The 24,298-nt window shown below is 45.2% G+C and overlaps 1 non-coding gene across 1 annotated transcript; it reads right to left on the reverse strand.

Annotated features, from left to right (window-relative positions):
- Positions 1–16,589: 16,589 nt before the first annotated feature.
- Positions 16,590–16,696, reverse strand: LOC138581569 (U6 spliceosomal RNA). The gene has a single exon (XR_011304631.1). It is a non-coding gene; the product is annotated as a U6 spliceosomal RNA (small nuclear RNA).
- Positions 16,697–24,298: the final 7,602 nt, after the last annotated feature.

Raw genomic sequence — 24,298 nt, forward strand, 5'->3', positions numbered from 1 at the left:
GATACAAAACATTTAACAGCTTTCGTAACACCTAATGGTTTGTATCAGTATAAGAGAATGCCATTCGGTTTGGTGAGTGCCTCTTCTGTGTTCCAGAGAATTATGCACAATCGCTTTAAGGGATTACAAGGTGTGTGGCATTCAAGGATGATGTTTTGATCTATGGTAAGATGAGAAGGAGCATGATGGGATTCTCAAGGAAGTTTTAACAATATTGGAAGGTAGCAGCCTGACCCGAAAAGGGGAAAAATGCACGTTTGGTGTGAATGAAGTAGAATAATTTCAGGGAACAGCATCAAACCAAAACAAAATCATATGGATGCTATACAAGGAACACCCGTTCCAGTGAACATAGAACAGTTGAGGTAATTTCTGGGTTAACAGAGTTTTACTTGAGATTTGTGCATCTTTTTTGTAGCAAAAACACAAGCCCTTGAAGACATTACTTGGGAAATGTACAATGTTTAAGTGGACTGAAGTGGAAGATAGATGTTTTCAAGATATTAAAGAAGAAATTAAAATGGCTTTACTGCTCAAAAACTTTGAGAGCGGAAAAAAGTGTGTGTTGAGCATGGATGCGAGCAGTTACGATTTGGGTACTACTTTATCGCAGAAGGATAATGGACAGTTACGGTGGTAGCACGCACGTCTAGAACATTATCCATAAGTGAACAAAAGTTTTCAGTTATTGAAAAGGATACCCTGCCGTGCACCTGGGCAGTGGAACATTTTAGGATGTTTTTGTGGGGGATGGAATTCACTATGAAAACAGGTCACAATCTTTTGGTACATGTATTGGCACCAGGAAGGGGTACAAACATATCTGCAAGACTGCAGAGACTCTTAGTCAAACTTCAAGGTTATAAATTTAAAATAGAATGCATCCTGTGTAGGGACAATGTGCAGGCTGATTGTCGAGATTACCAATGGTGATATCTGAAGGTATTAATGAGGAAGAATGTGAAGTGGCTTGGATAGAGGATGAAGAGCAGATAAACATTGGATTGGAGTGGCTTGGTGAGAAGGCAATTACAAGAGATGAATGGCGTGAAGAAGGAAGAAAGGATGAGGTATTGAGGCAAGCAAGGGAATATTGTGTGAGAGGTGACCTATGCTCAATGAGGAAAATTGTATGAGATTTGTGTTCAAGGTGCTAGCGTTGTGAGGGGTGAGGTGTTGATTACCTCCAAGTCATTGAGAGCGAGAATAATCTGAGTTGCGCATGAAGGCCATCATCGCATTTCGACTACCAATAGAAGAATAAGGGCAGATTTTTGGTGGGCGAGTATGGCTCTGAGATAGAAAAGGTTGTGAGATTATGCATTCCGTGCCAAAATTGTGACAAGGGCCTAACTACAAGAGAGAGTCTGATGACTTCTCTGGATTTGCCTGCAGTGGCGTGGGAAAAAATAGAGATAGACATAGCTGGTCTTTTCCAAGTATTGCCAGAGGATTGCAAATATTCGATGTGTGTGATGGACTAATACTTAAAGTGGACAGTTGTTCAACCCATGAGGGAGATGAATGCTATGAATTTGTTGACTCTCTTAGAGAAACATTTTGCGAATGAAAGTGCACCTGAGAAGAGTGTCGGACAACGGAGTGCAGTTTAAATCATGAGAGATGGGGACATATTTGAGCAGACATGATGTGGAACATGTGTGTACATACTTATATCATCCCTAATCTAATGGTATGCTTGAAAGATTTAACATGAGAGTGAAGGAGTTGGTCCAGATGTGTGTGCAGCAAAACTAAAACTTAAAGAGAAAGCTGATTAAATTCCTTGTATCTTACCAAACTACTCCCCACAGTGTAACAGAAGTCTCCCCTTTTGTATTAATGCAGGGACGACTGCCCTGTAGTGGGTTGTGTCCTGGATGGGTGAAAGATGGAGGAAGACACTATGCGTGAGACAAAGTAATGCAAAGAGTTACGCGAGAAAGTAGAAGTTAAACAAGGTGAGCAGAAGAAGTATACGGATGATAAACTAGGTGCCAGAATGTTTGGTATAGAAAAAGGAGATTGGGGAAGAATAAAGCTGCCAGGCAAAACTGTCAATGGGTTGTCGAGATTTTCAAGTCCCAAAAGAGTGTGCATGTATTTGGAAAATGGGGAAAGGTGGAACTTGAATAGGATTACATCTAGCAAGGGTGTAAAGTGCATGGGATGAAGGAATGCGTGGTTCATGGGAAGAGTTGGTGGACCCTAATAGAGAGATTGAGCAGAAGGACATTCTTGTTGTTGAGGAGGATCACGAACAAGGTAATGGTAATGAGGGTGTATCAGAGGAAGGGGGTGATCAACCTGGATTGCTATCCAGTGGAAGATCAAGATCCTTGTTTAGGGGTCCGCCTGTGAAGTTTAAAGCTTATGTAATGTACTAAGTTCTGTTCTTAAAGTAAAAGAGGACGATGTTCACATCTCTGGCTCGCTCCGCATGACCAGCGTGAGCCATGGGACGTTCTGTGAATGACAGTTGGGATTACATTAGAGGATCTGCTCTGCCGCCCGCCACCTGTTCCCCTCTGCTCCTTATCTTTAATAAATGTTTTAACTTAACCACTTCTCCGGCCATTCTTTCCTCCTCCACAGAGACAGAAAGAAAGGCGTGTTTGCTTATGTGTACAGAGGAGTAAAACGGACCAGAGAAGCGGAGAGGTGGCAGTGGAACTGGACAGGTCAGGTAGCACTGAAATGTGCGCCATTGGGTCGTTGGACGTTTTCTGCAGAATGTGAGCGCAGTTAGGAAGGGAGAGATGTTTTGTGCATGGGATAGGTGAGGCCGTGAGTGGGGAAAGTGAGGAACATGAGGACATTTGCAGATATGGACCTGTCAAAGTTTGTTACCCACTTGTTTCATATTACAGCTGCTTCAGAGGTGGATGGTTTGGGCATGGAGCAGAGAGAGTTGAGGGCATTGGGAAGATGAGAGTCTGAAAGTCTTGTGTAAGGGGCACATTAGGGAGATGAATGAGATGAATAAGATGGTGTGAATTGAAGAAGGTTAACAGTGTCTTTTTTTGCCATTTCTTGCTGGTGGTACGGAAGGATATTTGGATATGGGGGTACTCACGAAATGGGCTGGAAAACAAGCAGAGACACAGACTTACAGCAACGTGCTGGGAAACGCATATGACGTAGAATTGGTATGGGAGGGAACTGTGGAGGACTTTGCCTCGTGAGATCACAGCCCTTGATCTCGCGAGATTACAGAGCAAGAGGCGCGCTGCAGATGGGAAGCAGGCACAGCTCGGCGGGAGGCTGCCATGGACAGCCAGCCCAGGCGCTCCTCCTGCCTGTGAGTGAACCACTGCCAGGGCCTGCAGACACTGGCCCCAGACAAAAACTAGAGCGTCATTCCAAGGCTGAGGGCAGCCTCCTGGGTGCTCACGTTGTTGAGGTGTGTTGATACACTCACACCTTGAACTTGCAGTGAAGTCAACTGCAACACTGGACAACTCAATTGTGAGTCGTTATTTCATCCCTGCCCCTGGTCTTGACATACCCCCGGTTCTTACATTACATGAGGTGTCTCCATGGGTGTAATTTTAGGGGGGGGACATGGGTGTCTGTCATCCCCAACTTTCACGGCACACCATTTTGTCCCCATTCATTTGACTGGGGCTCTTTTTCTTTAGATATCATGTCCCCCCCAACATTTTCAGCTAAATTACTCCACTGGGTGTCTCAATAAACACCCTGTCAAGCCTAAGTGTCCTATCACCTGTCAAGGCCATAACAGGAACACATGAGTTGGCGATAATTACTTCCCCTGTTCTTTCAATTGGGAGACAAGAGAAGGGCGTTGGATTTGTTGATCATCCGTTTGTGGTGGAATGACTTAGTACAATGGACAGGACTGCAGTTTATAGAAATGATGAAAAAGGAGTTTGGGGATCATTCAAAGGCTTCGGACTGGTACAGAAATTGTGCACCCGCAATTGCTGCCGAGAAGAGTGTGGAGAGGTACGAAGAAGCCTGTGGCTATTGACAGAGCCAGGAGAGCGTGACACCATTTAGCAAGGGCCCTGATGAGTGCCAGAACATAGTATACAGTGGTGGCAAACGGGAAGACTTTTTTTTAACAAAGTGGGAGTTTTTAAAGATTACAATAAGAGAATGGAAGGGTGTGGAAAATAAAGAAAATGAACAACTTTACTTGCTCCTGGCACTGCAAGGCACGAGAAAGAAGGGGAATGGACGAAAGGAGAAAGAACAAGGAGGGAGAAGGGTTGGCGATTGGAAATCAGGCAAGAAGAAACAAACAGAAGGAGCATAGAAGTGCGTGATGTAAAAGACGGGAGGGGAAGAGAAACCGATGAATAACTATGAAGGGATTTTAAAGTGAAATTATATTGCGGTTTAAATATTTTAAAGTGGACCTGTCTTGAATAAAACAACCTTTAATCAAAAGGATGAGATCAGCGTGTTTTATCTAGAGAAAACAATCGCACACAAAGAAAGCCCTGTGGAAAGGAAAGAACGAGCCTGCCCAAGATGGCATTGTGAGAGTAAAATGTCCAGAGGAAACAACGCAATGAGGCGCGACGCCGCCCCACTGGGATTGGCTAACGTGCTGGCACAGCGCCAAAGAGAAGGTAGGGGCGCCCTCTTTGGCGTTGGGACAGCAGAGAGAGAGGAAGCAGTGGCCCTCCCTGGGGATATGGGTGACAGGCGGCAGCAAGCAAGGCAGGGGCCGCTCAAGTTCAGTTTATTTGTCGTCAGTTGAATAATGAAAGTTTTGTATTGTTGTTGGGGAGGGGTAATGGCTAAGGCAAGGTTCAAGAACAGAGTATAGAGAGAAGGCAAAAGAGACGAAAGTGTTAACAACGTGGGAGTTTTGAAAGGCTTCTATAAGAGAATCGAAGGATGTTTAAAATGAAGAAAAAGAACAGCAGTACTTGTTCCTAGAGCAGATGAATAAACAGCAAGAAAGTAGAAAGAACAAGGAGAGAAAAGAATGGGTGGATTGGACATCAGACAAGAAAAAGTGCAAAAAAGGGGTAGGTGTAAGAGAAAGGGAACGGGAAGAAAAAAGGATGAAAACCACTGAAGGGATTTTAAAGTGAAGCTGTTTTGAGATTTAAATAATATTGTAAACGTCCGCGCCTTCCTTAATTAAATCAGTCTTTCATCAAAAGAATGAGGCCCGAGAGTTTTATTTAGAGAAAACAATCTCGCACAAAGTTCCTGAGAACACATGGGGGCCTTGCTTACACTAGCCATCCCCTCCCTCTCCCATCTTCCTGGCCTGGAGGCCATGTTTCTACTGTCGTGTTGACAGTCCTCTTTCTTTTCTACCACAGATTCCGGGCTGGACTTCCCAAACTGGGCCCCATTGCGCATGTGCCGCGGGGAGACCTCTGCGGTGGCGGTGGGTACAGAACACGAAGGCGATGACAGTGCGTGGTATTATAAGAACCTTTAAAACAACTTAACATAACATAAATTACAAATGACCTAATTACTCCTAACTGCACAAACCGACACGCTGAGGCACTGGTGTGTAATCGCCTGTGTCCAACTGTTAGAATGAACCCTTCATTGAAATGTTGTTTTCCATATCTTCTCTCTGATATAAAATGGTCTCCACAGCTGCAGTGTGGCTGGCTTGTAGTCCTGAGGGGAGGTGGGGGCGTGGTTGTGACAGTGTGTGGTGGCCATAACAGTGATATGTCATACAAAATATAAACATATTTATAGGCGACACAAAGAGCCTGCATTACCCCAACCCAGAACTCCTTGAAAAGTCCAAAAGTGCATCAGAGTTCACTGGTCTGCAGGTCAGAAGAGGGGGTGTGGTGCATGGCTGCATTTACATGACTTTCCATTTGGGGTAACAGAGGAGATCTTTCATGGCGGTGGTGAGGAGAGGTAGGGCTGCCGCGGGTTGACAGAATAGGATATCAGCATATGGGAGAGAGAGGCTTTGTACAACCACCATAAAGGGATTGTTGCTGATCTTTGGAGGGATGAGGGGGCAAAGTGGCCTCAGAAAAACTGCGTCAGGGAGGCGAGTTGGTTCTTTGCAGCAGACCCCGGAGGTCTTTCCACCTGTGAGTACTTGGAAGACCTTACACCTGTGGGGCACGGAAGACAGTTCAACAGTGGAGGTGTAGAAGGCCTCTCTTTTGGAGTTCACAGGACATTTCATCGTGCCAGCGTTGGAAGAACTTTCACACGCGGGGGTGTAAAAAAACCTTTTACCCCTTGGGGGTGTAAAAGAACTCCCCGCCCCCCACCAAAAGGTGTGGAAGATCTTTCACATTTGGGGGTGGGTGTAGATGATGTTTCACCTGTAGGGATGTAAAAAACCTTTCACCTGTCGGGGTAAGGGTAGACATTCTTTCTAAATGATGCGGACTCTTTCCTCTGTTTAAAGTGAACATGTTTTTCTCCTTTTTAAGGCTGGACTGCAGGGGCCTCATCACGAGTTGGGCGGTGTCCTGGTGGGAATACTGCCGGGGCTAATAGCGTTACCGCCAAACCCCGGCACTATTAACGCCAGATCAAGGATTTGGCAGAACGGTAATTCCCCATTGGGCCCATTTGGGAATTCCCCATTGGGCCCAATGAGGAATTTTCGGCGCAACTACCATCGGCGGTATTACAGTGTGTTAATTGCACTGAAAATCGGCAAATTCCCAGCGCATTTGCCCCCAGTTCAGAGCTGGGGTTAAATGCAGCCAAACCCATGATTTCGCTGACCCTTAAATGCAGCGGTAATAGCGTTACGGCCAAACTCGTGATGAGGCTGTGCAGGAGTTGTCTTCTACGGGTGATATAGGACTACATTACAGGTTTTGTAGTAGCGGTAAAACAGACAAAATACTGCCTGTTTTACTGCTCTACATACTGAATTATGGGTTCTGTTACAGAGACCCTGCAAATTCACCCGTTTTTGTGTGGAGGTCACCACCTCCACACAAGCTCCATGCGGTAACTGATGCAGTAGCAACCATGCCAGTAATACAGCATGTCCCCAATAGAGTCCAATGGGATTCCACGGTGGGGAATACCTGCCGGGACTGCATGACTGTAAATCATCCCATCGTTACAGTTACCGCATTGTTTCAGCATGATGTGAGAGTAATGAAGTTTATTTTATTACTGGAGGCAATACTGCCAAACTAGTAATGAGGCATGAAGCTTTAGAGTGTTTGTCTACAGGTGGTGCCAAAATCTTTAAGAAGACAAAGGGCCTCATTACGAGTTGGGCGGTATCCCGGTGGTAAATCCGCCGGAATACTGCCCAACGGAATTACCGTTACTGCCACTTGGTCCGGCGGATTTACCTCCGGATTACAAGTGGTGGTGGCAGTGTTAGTCCCCATTAATGTGGAGTCCAGGGGATTTCGGCGGGAATTACCACTGCAGTAATTCTGCCGATTTTGCCATTTTTTTGGGTGGAAAGTGGGAGGATTTGCCTCCAGCATTGTGCTGGAGGCAAATCACCCATTCCAGGGCCAAACTCGTAGTATGGCGGTGCAAGAAAAGTGGCAGTAATTATATTACCACAACTTTTTCCCCACACCACCACACTCGTAATGAGCCCCAAACACTTTACACCCTCATAGCAAGGAGCTCCCCCTCTACAGGGGTGCTGGAGTAGTTGTCTCCACCACTGAACGTGGCATAGGTCTCAACTCACACTCTTAGCGGGTGTCACCCGCCTTGTAAAGAGCTGACTCACCCGCCAAGCCTCCTGCACGCCCATTCATTTCAATGGGCTCTCACCCGCCAGAAACAAAATCACGTGTTTTCACCCGCTTTTGTGACCGAAATGGTTGAGAGCTATGACGTGGCACCCCTAGAAAGCATATAAAATGCTGACATCCTCCTCTTACCTCCCAGCGCCAAAACCTTGCCAGAATGCAACATGCCCACTGCGATATACCCTGGCTTCACACCCCCTCATCCAGGGCCTCACTGTGAGTAAGGTACTAATGGTAAAACCATGACATTTTAAAATTACCCTTGTTTTTAAAGTACCACCTCATTGTGAGTAGCACCCACATGGGATATTTACTGAACGGGGTACATAGAATACTTCAGGGGTTATATGCAGTACCATTGTAGTTACCCTATGTAGTAAATATCCCATGCGATCACAACACATAATTAGGTGACATTTTAAAAATAGGTAGTTAAAACACTGCGTCATTTTTTTTACCCCTATTAGTGTTTCACGTGGATCTAAAAAAAAGATCGCAATTGGCTGTAAAAAAAAAGATCGTTTACTGAACGGTGTTTGTTTTCGGTACTGAAATCGCTGGATACCTGTTTAACTGACCAGTCAACAGGAACACAACGGCCGTCGACGGTGCCGCCGCACCTTCCCATGACAACGTGTGAACACAGAGGGTTTCAGTGCTTAAAGTCTTCCCCATCCCATGAACAGTGATCCTCTACTACCACCTACTGGTTAATAGAAATACTGCCATTGCTCCTAGGTTAGATTGTGATGGTCGAATAATCGAACTGAATTTCGCATATTTTTATGGTAACGCTATCGCCGTGACCTACTCCCACCTTTTGATAGTTTACAATTGCTTAGTAAATAAATATATTCCCTGAAAATTCTTCAGTTACTGCAACTTTATCATTACGATAGGAAACCGAAAAAAACGTAATATGTTCAATAAAGAAATATAGCCTGCTTACTATACCCGACTCATTACCACATGCATGACGCCACAGGTGACATCACAAACCACATCCCCCAATGACATCACGTATGCCGTCAGCAATTATATAATCAATGAATCACCTCTCCGTTACACCATGTATAGTACTGAAATGTAAGCCTCTGGGCTCCATTGTGTGTACTACCACCTGTGGGGCACACAGGGCATGGCTGCAGCGCAGTACCCATGCTAACGCCACCCAAGCAGCAAGGACTGCAACCGTGCGCGCTGGGATTTCTGCACAGGGTCTGATTTGAGGCCATATGCGCTATCCGCCTTCTGCCATGCTCAGAGGGTACCGTGCATGGCTGCGCCCTCTGTGCACTTTGTAATTTATTACACTTGACAGCCAGCCACTTTGTCACGCTCCGTGCCTGGAAATGCTGGCATCGGTGGAGAGTGGGAGGCAGTGTTCGCTTCAACCAACTTCAGCGGTCCAGTCTTCCTCTAAGATGGCTGCCGTGGTGATATAGGCGGTCACTTCCGGATACGCTTTGCGTTATATCCATCTTGGACCCTCGCTGCTTGTACTACTGCTGAGTACTAGCGCTCTGTTCTGGTTATTCATAGCCTTACCCTTTTTTTTGTTATACTCTATTATTCTCTCTTTCTTTCTTGGTTCCGGCTGTAATGCTTCTTTCTTTTTCTCAGTCTGAATCTTTCGTACTGTTTGCCGTACTAGCGGTACCCTGATACTTTAGTTTTCTATTCTCATGGGCTCTAAGTAACTCCTCTCGTTTCGTTTCTGTCTCTCTTTCCTCTCTAACCTTTCGGGTCTCTCGCTGCACCGTGTCCAACTCGGTTCCTTATTATTCAGTGCAGCTCTTACCTGGTTAAGTCTTTCTTCTGTTTCCTACTTTTTCGGCTTTCCTTCTGCCTCGGTTGCGGATCACACTCTCACGGTTCCGACTTTCCGGTTATTCCGTTTCTAACCTCGTATCTTCTGTCTTTTGTTATGAAACTCTTTGTATTCACTCTCAAGTGCTTCCTACCGTACTTACTCCGTGGCTGCAGACTGTCCTTTGCAGCGTTAAACCCTCCTGTCACTGTTTGTTTGTTGCATACACCCTCTTCTACAACCTCTCTAACGGGGTCATCCTGTACTATTTTACAATCTTCCATTTGCCATCAGGAAGGTGGTACCCTTATCTGGAGCACAGGAAATCTTACCTTTGATTGGACTACGGCTGCTGGTGGTTTTGGTGGATGAGAGACTTACTACTTCAGCTAAAAGGAAGTTATAACTTCAAGACATCCTCTCTTCTGGCAAGCCGGAACTGCCATTTTACACAGGGTTTTTTCTGCTGCATCAGGCTTTTTCCCTGGACATTTTTGGAGCTTGCTCCTTGGGGTTCATCTTGATCCCGTTTCCTTGCAGGTCACGGTGGCCTCCGAGGGAGCTCGCCCTTATTTGCACGACAAAAAGGAAAAGAAAGTAAAGGAAACCAAGAAGAACCGAAAGAAGAAGGTATCTGAAGACATCATAGACTCTTTTGAGGACTCAGGTGAGGAGAGGGAACAAGGAGGTACCACAGACTCTGACAGTATACAACACCCAACTGCACAGATGGCTTCCCTGGAACAATTTCAGGAGTTGGTAAATGCTATTCAGGGGCTTAGTTTGGAAGTACAGACACCCAAAGACCAAATGCTATATTGAGCCAACAAGTGGCATTCCGTGAAGATACCAGAAGTGATCCTCCACTCCCTTTCCCATTCAGGAAATTTGATGGCAACCCAAAGCAACTCAAAGAATTTTTGGACGCCTGCCAAGTATATTTCTCTTTTCATCCAAAGACCTATGAAACAGATAGGTCCAAGGTGGGCTTCTTGGTAGCCAATCTGGTTGGTAATGCTCTTGCCTGGGCAACCCCTTTGATCACTAACACAGACCCATCTATGACTATCAACAATTTGTACAGAACTTCAAAAGTCGATTTGACCGGCCTGAGGTACAGTTGTCGTTGTTTGAAGCAATGGTAGACATACGACAGGCAACACAGGACGTACAGACGTATGTCTCACAATTCCAACGTCTTTCTTCACAGTAGGGATGGCCCGGCTCTGCACAACAGACATTGTTTCGTAGAGGACTGCATGAGGAGATAAAAGATGAGTTGGCACGTATACCCAGACCAAACACTTTCCAAGAATTAGCCACTGCTGCTCTTCAGATTGAATTCAGGTGTATTGAGAGGAAGAAGGAGAGAAAGAGAGGACGGTACTATCCCCCGTTACCTACCTTTTCAGCCACCACGAGAGACCATATCAGCGGATGAACCAATGCAGATAGGTGCCAGTAGGGGACCTTTGTCGCCTGTAGAAAAAAGGAGAAGAAGAGAGAAAGGACTTTGTGCCTACTGTGGCTCTGCTAAGCATCAACTTAGTTCCTGTCCGGAAGTTCCACTCAAGCGTCAGGGAAACGCTCAACCCCGTACCTATGCAGGGGAGGTAGCGGGGGGGTTCGCACAACTCCCTGTGACAACACTAGATCAGTAGGGAATGAAAAGGGCAGTCGTCATATGGTGTTTTCTGTTCAGCTGGTGGTTTCCCCTACACAGACTCTTAAGACTCTTGCCATGCTGGACTGTGGGGCGGCTGGGAATTTTGTCGACATCACCTGGGCCAAGACCAATCTGATCTTACTCAGGGAGAAGAAGACAACCATTCCCGTGGAAGGAGTTGATGGAACTCCTTTGTCCTCTGGTCCTATAGTTTTGGAAACCTCTCTGATTCAAGTGATGCTGGGCAATCATACAGAGCAACTGACTTTTCACATTTTCAGAGCAGCCCATTTCCCGGTCATACTGGGAATACCTTGGTTGAGACGCCATAATCCCAAAATAGATTGGAGGGCCAACACCCTTCGTTTTGCATCCACAAACTGCTCTCAGTATTGCCTCTCAACACCAGGTGCTTGCTGCTCCTAGACCAGCGAACGGATCTCGCAGATAAGAATAACAGTGTCTCTGATACCAAAACAATATCAGGAATACCAGGAAGCTTTTGAAGACAGACTCCCTCGTCTGTTGCTTCCCCACAGACCGGAAGACTGCAGAAATGAACTCCAGGAAGGGGCTCAAATACCGTTTGGACGAATGTTTACTCTCTCTATTCCTGAGAAACAGGCACTCAAGGAGTACCTAGAAGCCAACCTTCACAATGGCCTTATCCAAGAATCCAGGAGGAGCGTCTTTGTTCTTCATCTCGAAGAAAGTGTCCTCTGAACTAAGACCCTGCATAGACTACAGGGACCTTAATCATCTGACCATTCGAGACCGCTACCCGATGCCTCTCATACGTGACAAATTGGACGTAGTACGGGGGCTAGATACTTTACAAAGCTGGATGTCTGTGGAGCATACCACCTGCTGTGGATTAAAGATGGCGATGAATGGAAGACCGCCTTCAGGACGACATTAGGTCTCTATGAATATTGAGTCATGCCTTTCGGCCTTGTAAGTTCCCTGGCGGTCTTCCAAAGATTCCTAGACAAAATATTTGCAGATCTTTTGTTCTTGTCTATGGTGGTATACTTGGACAACATTCTTGTTTTCCCCTCTTCCTTGGAAGAACACCGTAAACATGTGAAAGAGGCATTACGGAGGCTTCAAGTGAACCAATTTTATGCTAAACCAGAAAAGTGTATCTTTGAGGCATCTGAGGTGTCTTACTTGGGGTTTATCCTTACCCCAGAGGGTGTCCAGATGGATCCAGAAAAGGTAAAGGCCATTCTGGACTGGAAACAACCCACAACTGTGAAGGAGGTACAGATGTGTTTGGGACTGGCCAACTTTTACAGGCGTTTTATCCCTAATTTCTCAGACATTATCCTGCCTATAACTCCTTACTCAAAAAAGGTGCTCTGCTTACATTCTCCACTGCAGCACAAGAAGCCTTCCGGATTCTGAAGACCTTATTCACCACTGCCCCTGTATTGATACAGCCTGATCAGACTCAGCCTTTCATATTGGAAGCAGACGCCTCAGGGGGGGTTATCGGGGCAGTACTGATCCAAGAGAAGGATGGAACAGAACACCCTGTTGCATACTATTCTCACACTTTAACCACCAGCAAAAGGAACTACTCTGTTCTAGAAAAGGAACTTTTAGCCATTCGCCAAGCATGCAAGGAATGGCATCATCTTCTCCAAGGTGCCACTCATTCTTTTTTGGTCAGAGCAGACCATCGCAACGTAAAAGGGCTACAACAAATGGAGTGCAAGAACTCCCGTCATGCCCGGTGGGCATACTATTTTTCACACTTTGATTTCAACATCACTTACGGGTTCCAAAAATGTGGTGGTGGATTGGTTGTCTAGGAGTCTTGGGGGGTTGTCTGGCACTTACAGCTGTAACGAACTTCTACTTCCCAATCAATTATTCTTGGATGCTATGGTTCCATTCCTTCAAGAGGTACAAGACACCACCAGACGAATCAGGAAAAAAGGTCTTCCCAGCGACTTAACGCCGCTCAAGAACGGATTGATGTTCCATAAACGGGCTCTCTTTTTACCGTCCTCTTCACTACAGTCGCAAGCATTACAATGGTGTCATGATACCCCCATGTCCGGTCATAAGGGACAAAACGCGACGTTGGAGTTGCTCTCTAGACAATTCTGGTGGCCTACGATGCACAAGGATGTCAAGCAATATGTCGAGGCCTGTCCCATCTGTGCCTTGAGTAAAGTGTCCAGACAAAAGCCAATAGGTCTTCTTCAGCAGAGTGGGTCACCATCACGCCCTGGGAACAGATTTTGATGGACTTTATCGTCGATTTACCTGTCTCCAATCACTGTAAAGCAATCATGGTGACTGTTGATACATACAGTAAGTAGGCACATTTTTCTGCACTTTCCAATATACCTTCGGCACCAGAAACTGCCAGGATCTTTCTCATGGATGTAGTACGGTTACATGGTATCCCTCAAACCATCACCTCAGATCGTGGTGCACAGTTCGCATCCAAGTTTTGGACTTCTCTATGTGAACAGGTGGGCATCCATAGAGCACTCATGTCGGGATACCATCCACAGACTAAAGGGCAAACGGAACAGTTGAATGCAACACCCGAACAATACCTCCATTGTTTTTGTAATGTTTAACAGGACAACTGGACAGAATACCTTCCCATGGCAGAATTTTCATATACCAACACAAAACATTCAGCCATTAACATGAGCCAATTTTTCTGTACCTATGGTTTCGATCCCCAACATCTGCCCCGCAGCGGTTTCTCTTCTACCAACTCTCCCACAGTAGACAGCTTGCTATTCACCCTCAGACAAGTTTCCAAAAGAGCTCTGGAATCCCTAGAGGAAAGTCGCTGATCATACAAAAGACTGGCTGATCGCAATCGTAGACCAAACCCTGACTGGATGATTGGCAATTTGGTATGGTTGTCCACGAAATTCTTGCCTCGATGCGTTCACCAAGGGAAGTTTTCTCCCCACTACAGAAGGCCTTTCTCCATCATTTCCAAAGTAAACCCTGTTGCATTCAAACTGAAATTGCCTCCATCACTCAAGAAGGTTCATCCTGTGTTTCACACGTCCCTTCTCAAGTCTTATGTCAAGGATCCCTACGGAAAGAAAATCCCTCCGGTCAGGCAAGCCATCGATCAGGATTCCAATGAACATGAGGTGGATAGGCTGGTGGATTTGAGGTATAGATGGGGTGAAGTGCAATATCTTGTCCACTGGAAGGGCTACTTGGTGACTGAGAGGACCTGGGAGCCTGCCCACAACATCCATGATCCTCGTCTTATCAGACGTTGCCATACCCTGTACCCAGCTAAGCCTGGAGGGGTGGGGTTAAGACGGGGGCATACTGTCACGCTCCGTCCCTGGAACCGCTGGCATCGCTGGAGACTGGCAGGCATTGTTCGCTCCAAACGACTTCAGCCATCTAGTCTTCCTCCAAGGTGGCTACCGTGATGATATAGGCAGTCACATCTGGATACGTTTCGTGTTGTATCCATCTTGGACCCTCGCTGCTTGTACTACTGTTGAGTACTAGCACTCTGTTCCGGTTGTTCATAGCCTTATTTTGTTTTCGTTATACTCTATTATTCTCTCTTTCTTTCTTGGTTCCGGCTGTTATGCTTCTTGCTTTTTCTCAGTCTGAATCTTTCGTACTGTTTGCCGTACTAGCGGTACTCTGATACTTTAGTTTTCCCTTCTCCTGGGCTCTAGGTAACTCCTCTCATTTCGTTTCTGTCTCTCTTTCCTCTCTACCCTTTTGGGTCTCTCGCTGCACCGTGTCCAGCTCGGTTCCTTATTATTCAGTGCAGCTCTTACCTGGTTAAGTCTTTCTTCTGTTTCCTACTTTTTCAGCTTTCCTTCTGCCTCGGTTGTGGATCACACTCTCGGTTCCGACTTTCCGGTTATTCCGTTTCTACCCTCGTATCTCTGTCTTTTGTTGTGAAAGAGGGAACAGGGAGGTACCATGGACTCTGACACACTTGATCACCTTCCATTAAAGCTTGTATTAATGGCCAGCTTTTATGTAGAGACAGGCGTCTATAATGCCCTTTATTGTGTAATCTTTCTCACAATGTAACGCAGCGTATTTAAGGTGTCTCACAGATTAGCTGCCACTTGCCAGCCACTGTTATTCCTATTTGCAGGAAATGTATGTATGTGACGTGGATGGATGGGCAGCAATTATCTGTGGCTTATGCGCCCTGCAATGGCCGGCCCCAGCCCCCAGCATGCCTAATTGTGACAACCCCAGTGACACTCGGTAAACTGCGGGACAGAGTGTCCAATTACGGGACAATCCCGCATAATACGGGACAGTTGGTCACCCTAGTGCCCATGTCTCAGGTGCAGAGATCACTGAGCACCCCTTGACTGCACTGCCTCAGGGTTATTGACTGTAGCCATACACAGGTGCATTACTTTTACGGACCACTAGGGGAACCTTATATGACCTCAAATAGTGGTAAGGCAAACCTTTCTAGAACCATGCACCCTGGCTTTACAGATTGTTTTTTGGTTTGCATGGCTCTGCGCCCATCATTTTATTTTATTGCGGTTGCAATATATGTCTCTCAGATATACCCTTTTTGGGTGCCAGGGTATGCCATACAAGGGTGCAACATAGACACCCAAAATATCTTGCAGGTTGGGGTACGCTGACAAGGGGCTAGACTTGCAGACTCAACAAGGTGGACACTACCATTTTCTTTTGTTGTTCACAATTTTATTTTCATATTTACAAAGAAACACAACAATCGAATATCTTACAAGTCAAAATGAACTGCACGCACAATTCACATCATAATATCAGTATTTTAAAGAAATATAATATTAAAAATACTAAATTCAACAGTGACAACACTTGAAAGCCACAAAGAGCACCCCACCCCCCGCTAAATTAAATCTAAAAGCAGGACACACAAAAATATGCAACAGAAAAAGGGGGGAGGGGCACACACACACTCAGGCACATGCACACACCCCAACCATAAACTCGAGCAATCCTTTGATTACACTAACCCCATAGATGTACAGTAGCATTTAATCCAGACTATCCATGCAGCTCATTAAATGATACCCATAAATCTAAATACTCCTCGCCCAGCTTTGCCTTGAAAACATGACCCTACCAAAATTAGATACAATCTGTAATTCATTCACCTAATGATATGATAAGTTATTTATAACGCACCTAATACCCAGAGGTTTCTAAGCACGGACGCGGGGATCGAACTTGTGATGCTCTGTGTCCTCTTGCTTCACGAGACGAGCACGTTGCCCCTGAGCTATCCTCCCGAGAATCATCCACAAACATGTATTATCTGCTTAATTGCCACTATTAACGACCTATCAATCCAGCGATAATGACCACGCGCAACTGCACACCAATCTTTATTTTTTTTTGTTGTTTTTTTTTGTTTAATATGGAACGCTTCACGAATTTGCGTGTCATCCTTGCGCAGGGGCAATGCTAATCTTCTCTGTATTGTTCCAATTTTAGTATATGTGCTGCCGAAGCGAGCACCCGCACACCAATCTTTACTTTGCTTTACTTTAATTTTTCTATGCGTAACCACGGACCCGGAGGCATAGGGGGGCAATGAGAAGGTACAAGCCCTCTACTTTTACTTTACCTTTGGAAGCAAAAAAGACGGGAAGCAAACATTCTTTATTAAATCCAACCTGTCTAAAACATCCTTTCAAAAAGTAGGCACTCTCGGGCAGTCCCACAAGGCGTACAACAAAGTTCCTTTTTGCGCGCCACAACCCCAACGGAAATCATTATCTAACAGTCCCAATTTGTGCATGCGCGCCCATTATCTTCTGATAACTCCGTCTCAGATTCAAATCCAGTGTCGCTCTAAGTCTAAACCCTGCCCTCAACCTACATTCCCAGTGCTCTTCAATCATAATATTGCAATTCACCCCCCCTACTGCCATTTTTGTACATTAATTGCTTTCAGGCCTCGCATCAACTTAGGCTAGTTAGTGTGTGATATTGATAGAGAAGCCTCATTTCTCTTAACCCACTTTTTCAGTAGATGTGGTATTTTTTTTGTAATGTTATTTTTTTACCATACACCCACATACAATATTGAAAGGGCCCCACAAGAGTCGACTGCAGCCTACAAACAAGCAGAACATGGCGTGCATCCATACCCTTGGGCAACAGGTTCCATTCCCCTATCCAGGGTGCCTTCATGGCATTTATTTATTTATTTGCTTAATACCAGAGTTCAGTTTCTAAGCGCAGATCTGGGAGTCGAACCACTGTTGCTCTGCGTGGTCTTGCTTCCAAGACCAGCACGTTGCGCCGGTGCTATCCTCCGTTTGCATTTTACTTCATTAGTGCCAGGGTATGCCATTTGGTAAGGAAAATGCCCCAACGTTTGATTGCAGATCGAGACCCATGGGCATGGCATAGGGTCAATAAAACCTTGCCTGTGGCCATGTACATTCCCTGAACTCAACCGCAATACATATATACGTTGTGCCCTCTTTTGCAGGGTTATGACGTATATCTAATCTAACAATACAATAAAAGGCAAGATGTATGTTTGTCCCTTTGTGTTTGGGATGCAGAAGCTGTGCCTGTTGTCACTGCTAGAGGGAGCAGTTGCTTTAGGATATATAACAACAAGGCCAATTTGCATAGCTGTTGCCATATAGTGGTCCTACTGTGTTAATGTAAAACTGCACTTTGGCCAGTGTACACGGGCTTCTATACTAATATATATATATATATATATATATATATATATATATATATATATATATATATATATATATATATATAAAGAAAAATGAAGGGTGGCAGGGGCGCTCTACTCTAGGTCCCAGCTGCAGTAAGCTCAAACAGTCCAAAGATGTTCTCCTCCTAGCGCGCTTTCATCCCTTAGCAATCGTCAGGGAGGCTGATTGGATTCAGGTGTTCAGGGCTGACTCCCTCTGGTAAGTACCAGGATATGGCAGTAGGGAATTCTGGTAACTGTAGTGTAGAGCCAGCCAGGATATATACATATATTGCATTGTTCTAGCGGGACCAAAGATGTCCGATTACAGCCACTGCTTAGCAATTGTACGAGGAAAAGTTAGGTAATGCAGGGAATAGCAGACAGCAAACTGATGGACATCATAAGATTGTGGATGCGATACAGTTTTGTGATAGGTTCTGGCTCCTGTTGCTTTGAAGAGGGAGAGTGGGTGTTGGATCTGGTTGTAACGTAATGGATATCTGAATAGGGAAGGTTTCAAGTGTTTTCTGAATAGCAGTTCATTGTACTGTGTTGCCCAGGAGCAGTGTCTGTTGTTTCAGAGCATAGCCTCTACACACAGGTGGATCTGCATTCAGGATTGCCACATGTTAAATGTGTCTGGGAGGCTGTCAAGGAATGGCTGAAGAAAATGTGTATGATAGGGTTGAAGTGGATTGGTGGTAGAGAGGCAGTTTGAATTATGTGGGGTTAGCACCTAGGAATGACTAGATATGGGGAGGCTACTTGCAGTTCTCTCCTTTCGCCATGGGCCAGGGTTTCTGGTAGAAGCGACATTTCAGGGATGGCCATTAATATGCTCTACAGGTTGTTGAAATGAAGGACCTGCACCTTCTTCTGCCACTGATGCTGGGAAGAATGTCAGGCATCTCTAGTCTCATCTGCCTTGCCCAAGTACCAAGCCTGGTAAAGCCACACAGATGAAAGGCTTGGCCAATGCTGAGCACGCCCGTAACTTGAGACAGCCATTCACATAGCAGTCAGTAGCTATTGGCATTGGAACTTGAATGCTTGGCTCCTTTTTGACTACTCTGCCCACCGTACGATGCTTGTTAACTTCCTTTTGCTGACCCTTCAGTGTAGGAACACACCTCATCCCAAGATACGCACCCTCGCAATAGCGCGCAGAGGCCACAGCCTGTGCTGATATCTCACTCTATTAAAACACATAATATTTGCCCCGACTTCTTCCCCAAATTAACAAGGGGGGTCCTGGGAGTCTCTCTGCCAGGCATTAGTCCTGGTTGCGACAGCCTTACCCAGATTCTTTAGCTCACTATCTTTCACAGAGGAGAACATTCCAAAGCATGTCAGTCTTTGTCCTGCCCTGGGGTAGGTCAGCACCAAAATGATAGGCAATTCTCCTCTGAACAAGAGTACCAACAACAACCCCATGCACGTGTTTTGGTCTGGTTGGACCTAATCATTAGGGTGGAGCTGTGCCTCTCTAAGAATAGTGAGCAAGGTGTCCATGTCTGGATTCTCCTAGTAATTTAGGGTGAGACCCAAAGTAACTTAAATTATTCATATTAACAAGGGGGCCCTGGGAGTCTCTCTGCCAGACATTAGTCCTGGCTGGGAGAGCCTTAACCAGATTCTTTAGCTCACTATCTTTCACAGAGGAGAAATATCCAAAACATGTCAGTCTTTGACCTCCCCGGGGGCAGTCCAGCATCAAAATGCTAGGCAATTCTCCTCTGAACAAGAGTACCAACAGCAACCCCAGACACGTGTTTTGGTCTGATTGGACCTCAACAATAGGGTGGAGCTGTGCCTCTCTAAGAATAGTGAGCAAGGGGTCCACGTCTGGATTCCCTTAGTAACTCGGGGGGACCGTAAGCTACTTAAATTATGCAAATTAACATGTAAAGCATGTAAAAATGAACAGAGGTGGTATCGTCTACATAACTAAGCGCATAATGCAACACTGCTCGTACTACCAAAACGTGTGGTCCTGGGCAAATCATTTAATTGCACTGTGTCTTATCTGCAGCACTTAAAGTCCTGGTGTAATAAATAGTGACAGAGTGCGATATAATGCTACAGTATACAGCCGTATCGCCCTACAGCGTACAGTAGCGCCTCCTCCATGTGAGATTATTTTGTGAGTCCCCTCTTGTGAATGCAAAAATTACAAGAACTAGAATGCAAAGTTAAGGAATCATCGAATCCAGTACTGGCTCGTCATTTTATACCTGAAATGGGACAGGTTGCGTTTTTGCGTAATCATAACTAGTTTTTCAGAATATTTTATTTTTATTACAGAAAGTCAAAAACCTAAACAAATCTAGCAAGGCCCCAATGGTAGAACGTCCAGCCAATCCTCAACCTCTGCTACCTCTGTCCAATGGAGGTGATAAGTCACTCCAGACATGCGTGAGCCTCATTGGTTGTCATGAGTGAAGCACAGCCAGGAGCTCTGGGCACCACCAGCTAAGGACCACATCTAAGCATAGCCGTGCCACCCAAGGCATCTTTCCATCCAACACTTTTTGGTGTTGTTCATTTAGTGAGTCCCTTTAAGTGGGCCAAAAAGGGATCCCCTACTCTTTTTGCATACTGTACCGAGCTGCACTTCACTGACGAGGCCCCACACAGTCCAAATATGTTGGGGTTCCTTGCATTCCCTTGCAGAGTGGGGCATGAACTTGCATTTAGGATGGATAACTCCTGGCAGTGGCAGGACGAAGACTGATTTGCGTTTGGTTGATACCCTTGAGCAATGGTCCCAATTGGCTTAACATTCTGGAATGGAAGGTATCCCAAGGAATTGCCAGTGCTTATGATTAATTAAGAGCTTTCCATCCACCAAGGTAAGCAGAGACCTCGATTCAAGCAATGCTGACACATGCCTGGGGTTGCGCTTGGGGTTGAAAGGATGTGTTCTTCAAATACTGTCTGTAATAACATCAGGACCTCAAGGTGTGTTTCCATAATGTTCGATAGAGGTAACTTATATGCTCACACTTTACACTTGTGAGATATGGTATCACTAGAACAATGTTTTTCTTTGCCAGTTGATTTTTAGAAACCTTCAGTAAAACATCAGAAGTGTCTTAAGTGACGGATTCCTTGTGTTTTATCAGCTGTTTTCAAATCCCACTCAGTAGCGGTTCGACAATACGGTGCCGCCTTTTGAGGCACTATTGGTCTGCCTGGCAGGTTACTCAATGACAGGCTTTCCGTGAAGTGAAAGCTTTCAGGAGCTAACGGCTACGCCATGGAGTTAATGGTTCAAACATTAACACCCTTTTTGTCTCCACTCCTGTTGTGCTGTTACAGTGCACGGCTAAAACAGAATTCTTACCCTCAGCCTTACGCTGTAAAAGGCACTGTGCATTTCCTGAGCTGTGACTAACGCAAGTGCCAGCCAGCCACAGCTTCGCGCAAACTAGTTTGAGCAAAGCTGTGACTGCCCTGCACTTCTGTCAGTCACAACTGCCTGACTTAATGACGGCGGGCTCATCTCCCGTTGCGGCTGTGGCGGGACAATGACCCGCTGTGAAGTGGTGGCACTTGGGAGAACCGACCAACCCCAGCCCACTTAAAGCACTGGTACTAGGTCAAAAGACCTTTTTATTTTTTCCGAAAGGAAAAAAAAACGATTTAGAAAGACTGCTTCATGACCGCACGCATGGAGGGGTCTTTCTAAATCGAACTGTCAGGTCCCTGCTGCACACGAGCACGCGCAGTGCACGCAGGGTGGTGGCAGTATGTAATATTTCTGCATTTTAAAGCCAACACAAAAAAGGCCCAAAAAATCGGTCTTTTTTGTGTTCAGGCTTTAAAATGACATAGAACCAGACTATGACGAGGATAATATGGGTAAAGGATCTCTGTTAATAGAAGCCGAAATAAGGCCTCAAGTCATTCTGACAGAGAGCGTATTCCCAATTGGCAAGGAGGGGCGGGCATCATGAATCAGGATGGGGACGGTTCTGTGTTACATGCCCTCAGCTATGTGCTTACATATTTTGTAAGTCTATATAAAAACATTAAAATGGAGGTGAAGCTACACAACGTCATCCTTGAGTCAGTCACATCGGAACTGGACTCCTTGATAAGTGAAGATGAGGTTAAGATTAAGAAAAACATGTGCAAGGTGATGAATGGAGTTGACACAGGTGTGCAGCCGAGTGTCTCCTATGCACACCGCGCCTGGGTGTAATAATAGGGGGATACAAGTCCCCCCAACTTTTGTGGCATGCCAAATTGTCCCCCCAATCTTTTGGCAGGGGCAGGGCTGTGGGGCTACATTGCAGCCGCTGCATCAATTATGTAATTGGACAGCGTGAGCCTGGCTGTCCATTTCATAAAGCGGGCGGCAGGGATATCCCGCGCGGCTCAGTTCCTCACCCAAGCTGGTAGCCTGACTCAAAGTCAGCAGCCACTGCTAGGGTGCCTGACTGGGTGGAATTCATATTATTCATCGATAGTATTCATAAGTTCGCATTTAGTGTGTTAGATACATTTCTTATTTTTTGGGAAGAATGCCTTTGTCAAAAGATGCAAAAGGTTACCATTTCACATTATCTTTTGTTATGATTAAGTCTTGAAAGGCAGCCTACAAGCCACTCTTTATAATTTTGTGGAATGGAATTCTGGTATTTGTAATCTTCAAGATGGGGTGAAAATAACAAATTTGTACTCTTATTGTTTGACATATTTCAATGAGGATTCATATATTGCTATAGTACTTTAATTATGATGTGTGTACTTTTCAGGTCTGATTTATAAAACTGATTATTGCTGAAAGGCAAACGTCATGGTAAGGAGGGAAAAGGATCAGAGGGCACATTTGTTGTAATCATTTACCTGGTCCATGGTTGTGGGGAGACAGGTGGCTGGATCGAAGATGTTCTCCCTGGTCCTGTGTTGATTTTCAGGGTACAATTTGAGAATACATGTGGGTTGACAGCGTCCGCTCACTTTTTTGGCAGTGCCGACTACATCCCCCTTGGGTGCTTTTGAGGCAAGCATGCAACAAAACTTGTTTACTCAAATTGTCACCTGCCAGGATTTGAACCCCCAAATGCACATGAAAGTGTCCCCAAAGCACACAGCTTGTATTGGTATTTTGCTTTCTATAGAATATTTCATTATACATTTTTGGGTTAAAAGGTGCACACCTTTTACACTTTGCCAGCAGTGTTCTATGAAAATCTCTTTTAGCTGTTTTTCCTCTGGGTATTGAGGATTCATTTTTTAAAAGACAATGTTCATTTCTATTTTTAATTTTTCTTCCATTCGGAAAGGCCAATTGAATTACATTTGCGTATTTCACTGTAGGATATGTTCAGTCCCTATGCGTATGTCAATGACCCCCCACGCTTTTATTTCCTGGACTTAACACCTATTGATGACATTTGAAGATCTGCGTAATTCCTTACTGCGACTGCCTTAGTACCTTTCGGGTAAATAGGCTTTGTTACGATTGCACGATTCTGCAGCAAAATCACTTTGCCCTGTGTGGCGCAGGGCCAATCCCTTCCCTTACATCCTTGGATCGTGCAGTCACATTATATATGCTTGGATAACTCACCATTGATCTTCATTACTCTTTGCCCTGCTCTTCATCGTCACAGTACTTCCTTTTTGAGGTACCCATCTCTACAAATGGTTCAGCTCACTCGGTCGGCTACTCCAAAATAAGCCTAATTTCTGATATTGCTACAACCGTAATATTAACAGTTAAAATTCAGACATTGAACGTCAGTTTATCTGATCCCTACAGCTATTAATGACTAATGTTTTTACATAATTTTCTGCGAGGAGACCCACACATCTTTTGCCACCCAAGGCCCCGCAAATCCTAGAGCTGGCCCTGACTGCGGGCTAACCTTGTAGTGAGGGGCTAACCTTTAGAGACTACGGGAGTCGCCGGGAGAGGGACAAACTTTGTGGGTGCATCTGCATATTCTAATGAGACTATTCTAGTCAGCATACATGTTAAAAGCTGTTGGCTCTCTGTGTCAGAAACACACACTTACTTAAAAACTGTGAGAATTAGCTGCCTTCTGTCTACCATGTCCTGCTCACTCCCCTGTAGGATAGACTATATCGAATGAGATGGAAATTTCATGCATATCGAATGTAAAAATACAAGTAAGCAAGTCGCTTTTGGAAAACATCTTGATGGCACACTGCTATGAGCGAGAAATACAAACATTTTCTTCAGAAATTACAAATGTGAAAATGACTAAACAGATAACGCCGAACAAACAGGGCGCAGTGCCCAATACTTGTGAATAGGAGCAAGAGGAAAGGAATCCAAACTGGGAGAAAAAAAGTCCCATTCTATTTTAAATAACGAAGTTCCAATCCTACCATTCCTGAGACAACAGCAAATGTTA

The sequence above is a fragment of the Ambystoma mexicanum genome, chromosome 3p, assembly GCF_040938575.1.
Source record: "Ambystoma mexicanum isolate Mex_15411 chromosome 3p, UKY_AmexF1_1, whole genome shotgun sequence".
NCBI classification, from domain to species: Eukaryota; Metazoa; Chordata; class Amphibia; order Caudata; family Ambystomatidae; genus Ambystoma; species Ambystoma mexicanum.